Genomic DNA, 7552 nt, shown 5'->3' with positions numbered 1-7552 from the left:
CATTTTGTCAAAAATAAATTTAATTCAGCCTTTTGAGCTGAACTCGAAATTGAAGGATACAGGCAGAACGCAGCTGGATTCTCAAGGATGCAACCAGAACACATGGCTTGAAGGCCAGTTCTCTGTCAGCATCTTGGTCTTCTGAACTTCCACCAGACCCATTCATTAATCTCTGCCTTCTGGGCTCTTGCATGCTTGTCCCATAAACGAGGTCTGAAGTCTTACGAATTCACAGTAGCCGTCACAGTTCTGATGATCAGTTTTCTGTATTAGTTAACAGAGAAACAAACAATTCATTAAATAACTAATCCATTGTCTGGGCCAAAACATCTGAGAGGAAAGAAAGGTCTCACTATGTAACCGTGGCTGTCCTGGAACTCTGTAAACCAGGAGAGATCCATCTGCCTCTGCCTCCTGAGTGGGGATTAAGGCACGTGTCACCGTGCCTGGTCCGAGAAAGGGTGTGTTTCGGTCCTGTATTAGCTACTTTTCTGTTGCTGTGATAAAATACGCTGGGAAAATTAGCACTGTAATCCAGAAGTCTTGGAATCCCATTAAGAAAATTAAAGGGAGAAGTGGGAGGAGAGGAGGGGAGGGAAGAGAGAGGAGAAGGGGAGGGAGAGGAGAAAGGGGGAAGGGGAAGAGTGGGGAGGAAAGAAAAAAATGGTGTCTTACTGGCTGGTTTAATGTCAGCTTGACACAAGCTAAAGTCATCTGAGAGGAGGGAACCTCAATTAAGATAAATTGTCTTCATAGGATGGGGCTGCATGCAGGCCTGTAGGGCATTTTCTTAATTAGTGATTGGTGGGGGAGGGCCCAGCCCATAGTGGGTGGGACCACCCCTGGACCTGTGGTCCTTTTATAAGAAAGGAGGCTGAGGGGACTGGAGAGATGGCTCAGAGGTTAAGAGCACTGGCTGCTCTTCCAGAGGTCCTGAGTTCAATTCCCAGCAACCACATGGTGGCTCACAACCATCTGTACTGAGATCTGGCGCCCTTCTCTGGCGTGCGGGCATACATTGAGGCAGAATGTTGTATACATAATAAATAAATCTAAAAAAATAAAAGAAAGGAGGCTGAGCAAACAAGACACGGAGCAAACCAGTAAGCAGCACCCAACCATGGCGTCTGCGTCAGCTCCTACTTCCAGGTTCCTGCCCTGTTTGAGTTCCTGTCCTGACTTCCTTTCCTGATGGACTACAGTGTAGAAGTGTAAGCCAAATAAACCCTCTCCTCCCCAAGCTGCTTTTGTTATGGGTTTCATCACGGCAATAGTAACCCTAACTAAGACAGTGTTTCCAGAGTTAACATGGTCCTGACTGAAAGGATCTGGACAGGGTGTGTGTGTCCATTCTCTATGCAGGGACAGCACTGAAATTTCAGAATACAGAGATCTTAAGGAGCAGGAAGTCTTGTCCATACTTCCAAAACATCAAGTAAAATAAAACTCTTTCCAGACAGGATCCAGCATGCAGCCCTTAACAATCAGACACCTCCCTCGGCAGTTATAGCTATTAGAACACATTGAGAGAAAGGCACATTTTCCTGTGTATCCCAGGCCGGCTTCAATCCAACCCTCCAGTGTTGGGATTAGAAGCACATGCCATCATCCTCAGTTTGTGCAGTGCTGAGGGCTGGACCCCAGACGTGCGTGCTGGACCCCGGATGTGTGTGCTGGGCAAGTACTCTCAACCTACTGAGCTACATCTACAATGCAGAACACCAGAAAATACTGTACAGAGAACAAACAGAAAATACTATACGGAGAACAACCAGCAGATAGAGTACGGCAAGAAAACCAGGCAAAGGAAAAGTGAAAAGGATTTTGGCTAGATTTTAGAGTGTCCGTGAGGCTGTTCCAGAGAGGGTCAATTGAGGACAAAAGATCCCCCAAATGTGGGCAGCAGCATCCATGGGTGGGTGTCCAGGGTTAAATAAGAAAGCAGCAGGTCACCTCTCTCTGTTTCCTGCTGAGGGATGAAACTTGACTCCCACTCCTCTTCCACGAGCTTCCTGCCGTGGACTGTGTCCTCGGACTGCGACCCCACATGAGCCTCCTGCCGTGGACTGTCCCCTCGGACTGTGACCCCACACAAGCCTCCTGCGGTGGACTGTGTCCTCGGACTGCGACCCCACATGGGCTTCTTGCTGTGGACTGTCCCCTTTGTCCCCACACGAGCCTCCTGCGGTGGACTGTGTCCTTGGATCCCAAATAAACCCTTCCTCTTTGGTTGCTTTTGTCAGTTGCTTTCACCAACAAGAAAAGGAACCAACATGGTTGATAGCACCAGCAGAATTTTGTAACAAGGTATTGCTGAAGTCCATGGAGCAGGTGAAAGAGACTTGCTGATTTTGTCAAAAATTCAATAGTGCATGGGGTTTCCTCTTCTTATTAACTTTTAGGTTGGGTTTTCGGTCACTTATGCCCCAAAGCATCCAACCACACCCTGGCCATCTCTCAGGAAAGGAATGAACTGAACATATAGGACACAGAATTTAGAATTTATTATAAAGATGAGAAAAAAGTCACCATTATTAGCTCTAAACATTGGGCAAGCTTTTTAAACCCAGTTCTTTAATTTCCTCAACTCTAAAGTTAAGATAAAGATACTATTGTGAAGATTAAATGATCCAGCACCTTCAAAGCATGGGATGAAGCACACACCTGTAGTACTTGGGAGGCAGATGGGAAAGTTCAAGTTGGAGGCTAGCCTGGGCTACATGGTGAGCGCCTGTCTCAAAGAGCCAAAGGGGCAGGGTGGGGGAAACCACCTATCTAAACACAATGTGTTATTCTAGATTAGAGTCTGAGATAGAAAAAATAAAATCTGGATCTCTGTTAACACCGGAACACATAACAGTGGGCTGTGGTTGTGTTAGAGGACAGGGCGCTAGTGAAGGTGCCAAGGGGCCTCGGCACTGTGGCTCCAAAGTCCCTGTAAACCTAAAATGATACCAACATAAGTTATCTCAGTGGGTGAGTGTTTGCCAACAAGACTGACGGCCTAAGTCTGGGCCCCATGGTAGAGAGAACCAATGCCCGTAAGGTGTCCTCTGCAGTCCACAGATATTAAAAATATTAATTATAACAAATCAGTGCAGCAGCATGAATTTCATCAGAGTGAAAACTCTGTGGTTCAAAGAACAAATTAGGAAAGTGGGAGAAACTATTAATCAGAATAGGAAGGGTATTTGCTAAATTTGAATGACGTCTATCTGACAAAGATATATGTATACAGAATATATAAATTATCCTTACAATTCAACAATAAGTGATGACCAAGCCAGGCAAAGTGGCACACATATGTAATCCCAGCACCTGGGAGGTGGAAGCGGGAGAATCAAGAACTCAAGGTCACCCTCTGCATCACGAAGGCCAGCGTGAGCTACAGGAGATTCTGCATCAAAAGACAGAAGTCAAAACTGAGACAGACACAAAACCAAACTAACAAAAGCAACAGATTCCAAAGTGGGCAACAGGTGTAAGTACACGTTTTCCAAAGAAAACACATGGGAGAGTGTTCAACACTTGTCCAACCACAGCCAGGGGGCAAAGCAAAGTTGCCACGAGATGCCACCACAGGACAACAGAAACAGACGGTAGCCAACGTTGATGGGAAGCTAGAAACCTCATGGTAGCTGTGGAATTATGGAGCATTGTGGATATTTGGATTAGTTTTGAAATTTCCTGAAAATATTATGGAGTTATATACGACCCATTAATTCTACTACTTTTACACACTGGCTTGAAAAGATATGTCCTGGTAGGAAGTGTGCGTGGATAATCGCATTAACATCACTTACAGCAGCAAAGAAATGATATCAAACCACGTGTTCCTTAACTTATGTTAACTGGGAAGTAACACCTGGCCCAGACGCACAGTGGAAGGGGAGAGATCACCCAGAGCCCAGCAGACATGAGGTTCCAGGCACAGTGGTTGACCAGCTACCTATTCCAGCCTGCCATACAGGGCTGTGTGCATTGGCTGCCATGAAGCGCTGTGTGCAGTGGCTGTCATGCAGTGGCTGTCATGCAGGGCTGTGTGCAGTGGCTGTCATGCAGGGCTGTTATGCAGTGGCAGTCATGCAGGGTTGTGTGCAGTGGCTGTCATGCAGTGGCTGTCATGCAGCGCTGTGTGCAGTGGCTGTCATGCAGGGCTGTGTGCAGTGGCTGTCATACAGCACTGTGTGCAGTGGCTGTCATGCAGCGCTGTGTGCAGTGGCTGACTGGCTGCCTGCTCCAGCCTGCCATGCAGGGCAGTGTAGTGGTAGAGGCAGACGCAGTTAGAAGATTCCAGATACATTTCAACTGCCACAGTGCTTCTCACCAAGATCCTCTCATGTGTATGGAATGCACTTCCTGTAAAAAAAAAAAAAATCCGAGAAATCCAGCATCTTTTCATTCTCCCCTTGGTGAGGATGGCCTGAAAAATGTGGCTATCCCTGGCAACGTGAAGGTAAGGGCAGTTGTAGCTACAGCAGCAGCTTCTCTGAGGGACTCTGAGACAGGCTTTCTGAACCTAACCCCTCCCTCAGCACATACTGGACTTAGATATATTTCCAACACATTGGAAATAGAGCCTCAGACCCATTCAGGTGATATTAGCATTACATACAAAGTAGATAAGACACGGTGTGTAGTTACACCTGGGACACACTTCGGAAGAGGCTCCCCCAGAGTTGCTGGGTTCTGTCGCTTTTTGAAGTAGTCTCCTGTAGCCTAGACTGTTCTCTTGCTATGTAGTGGAAGGTGACTTTGAACCTGCGACCCTCTTCCTCCCAAGTGCTCAGAGTTCAGATTTATACACCACATTTGGTTTACAAGGTGCCGGGAACGTGGCCTAGTTACTTTTCTATTGCCTTAACAAAGCACGAAGACCAAGGCAACTTATCAAAGAAAGCATTTAATTTGGGGGCTCACAGTTCCAGAGGGTGAGTCCATGACCTCTGCAGTGAGAAGCATGGCAGCAGGCAGGCATTGTGCTGGAGCAGCACCTAAGAGCTTGCATCTGATCCACAGGGTACAACACAGACAGAGGAAGAGCCAACGGGGAGTGCTGTGGGCTTTTGAAACATCAGAGCCACCCCAGTGACACGGCTCCTCCAACAAGGCCGCACCTCCTAGTCCTTCCCGAACAGTTCCACCAACTTCAAACCAACCATTCGAATACATGAACCTAAGGGGGCCATTCTCATTCAGACCACCACAGGATCACACACACTAGGCAAGAACTACTGAGTTATACCCTCAGCCTGCGGCAAACCAGATTCAACCTCTGTTGACAGAGGTTTCTGTCCCACCAGGTCCCACAGCCATTTAGTCCCAAATAAACACATAGAGGTCTACGATAATCATAGACAGGTTGGCCTAGTAGCTCAGGCTTCTTATTAACTCTTATAACTTATATTTGCTATAATTCTTGTTTGTGTTAGCCCGTGACTTGGTACCTTTTTCAGCGAGGCAGTCACATCTTGCTTGCTCTGCGTCTGGGTGATGACTGCAGACTGACTCTTTCCTCTTCCCAAAATTCTCCTGTTCTCATCACCCTGCCTCTATTTCCTGCCTGGCTACTCACCAATCAGCATTTTATTAAACAAGTGCAAGAAACAAATCTTTACAGGGTAAAGCATTGTCCCACAGCAAACCTCTGAAATCCTGTGAAGTTAATCTTATAACCACACCTCCGTATCTACCACGCCATCTGAGTGACAGGAGACCCTGCCTTCATCATCTCAGCAGCAGCTTGGGCAGCATCCAGTAGGTAGGCCAGGGGCACTGGAATTCCAGGTTCTCTATTTTATTTGTTATTTCATTTTCCTAGAACCCGAGGTAAAATTAGCTATTCAAGTATTTCTTAATTCACAATGTACTGATTGGAAGGCTCTGCATCTGTGAGTCTTAGGGGCGGATGGGACAGTCTTTGCATTCGAGTATATGAAGAGTCGATATAAACCAAGAGTAAAAGGCACGGGTCAGGCGGCATTGCAGAGAAAGATAACGTTGAGAGCCAGTGAGGTTGCTCAGTGGGTTCTGAAGACCTGAGTTCAATTCCCAGGGCCCATAAAATGGAAGGTGAGACCCAATTCCTGCAGGCTGCCCTCTGAACATCACAGGGTACTAAGGCATGTAGGCACCATCCCTCCAAAAAGTAAAGGCTGAGGAAAGTTCCAGAAAGGGCTTCCTGGAGGTGATACTCAAGCAGGGTCCCGAAGGAAATAGGAGCCAAACTTGTGGGATCTGACAGGAGACATGTCAGGACAGAAGGTCTTAGAGGGGCCACAAAATTCTCTTCTGGGATCTGGAGTCATTGGGGGTGAGCTCCAGGTTCAGTGAGAGACTGTGATTTAAGTAAGGCAGAGAATGACAGTACAGAAGACGCTGTGAACTCCACAGGCACACACATACATCCTTCTGAGATTTGTCCAGGTTCAACCGACACAAAACCTAAGCACCAGTTTAGTGCCTGAATTCTATGCCAAATTATTACCGTTGTTGCTGAGGCAAGGGCTCGTGGCTGCATTAAACTTGCCGAGTCGCTGAGTGTACCCTTGAACTCTTGGTCTGTCTTCACTTCGAGAATGTGAGGATTACTGACAGGTTGCTATACCTGACTTGTTAATCACTTTTAAACTTTCGTGAATGCTGTAAAGTTTGTAACTTCAGTGTAAAGGAAGACTGCTCGTTCATTTTCCTGGCCGTCCGAATGTAAATAATCACACAGAGACTATATTAATTACAACACTGTTTGGCTAATAGTTTATGCATATTTCTAGCTAACTCTTGCATCTTAAATTAACCCATTTCTATTAATCTGTGAATCACCAAGAGGTTGTGGCCTGTGGCTGGCGTCTTTCTCCTCCTGCAGCTACATGGCATCTCTTTGACTCTGCCTATTTTCTCTCTGTATCTCTGTTCAGATTTCCCACCTGGCTTTACTCTACTAAGCCATTGGCTGAAACAGCTTCTTTAATAACCAATGGTAAGAAAACATTTACTGCATACAGAGGGGAATCCCACATCACTTCAGGTTTTATTTTGCCTTCTAAATGTCTCGTTTATAAGCTGACTTTACATTCTAAACACATCTAGCACTTGAGTCTTTTTGGCTCACAGTGTGAGAAGGTACAGCCCATGGTGGGGAAGACCAGTGGTTAAGGTCAATACCACCAGCTGGGGACCAAGTGTTCAAACATGTGAGCCCATGGGGTACATTTTCATATCCAAGCTGTAGTGTTCTGCCTGTGGCCTCCAAAGCCTCACAGTCATCTCTTAAAGAAAAATACACTCAACCCAACTTTTAAGATCCCTACAGTAGTTTTTGTTTTTCTCTCCACCCTGCCCTCCAAGACAGGGTTTCCCACACAGCCTTGGCTGACCTGAGACAACACACACCAGGCTGGTCGTGAACTTTCAGTGGTCCTCCTACTGCTACTGAAATTACAGGTATGAGCCACTACTCATTGGTAAAAGTCTCCGAAGTACTAACTCAAACATTGTTCAAAATCCCAAGTCTGTTCTGAGAGCCCCGCACTCTCTGCCCTATGGCCTGAAG

Source organism: Chionomys nivalis, chromosome 6 (genome assembly GCF_950005125.1).
Source record: "Chionomys nivalis chromosome 6, mChiNiv1.1, whole genome shotgun sequence".
NCBI classification, from domain to species: Eukaryota; Metazoa; Chordata; class Mammalia; order Rodentia; family Cricetidae; genus Chionomys; species Chionomys nivalis.
Note: the sequence above shows the minus strand (reverse complement) of the source record.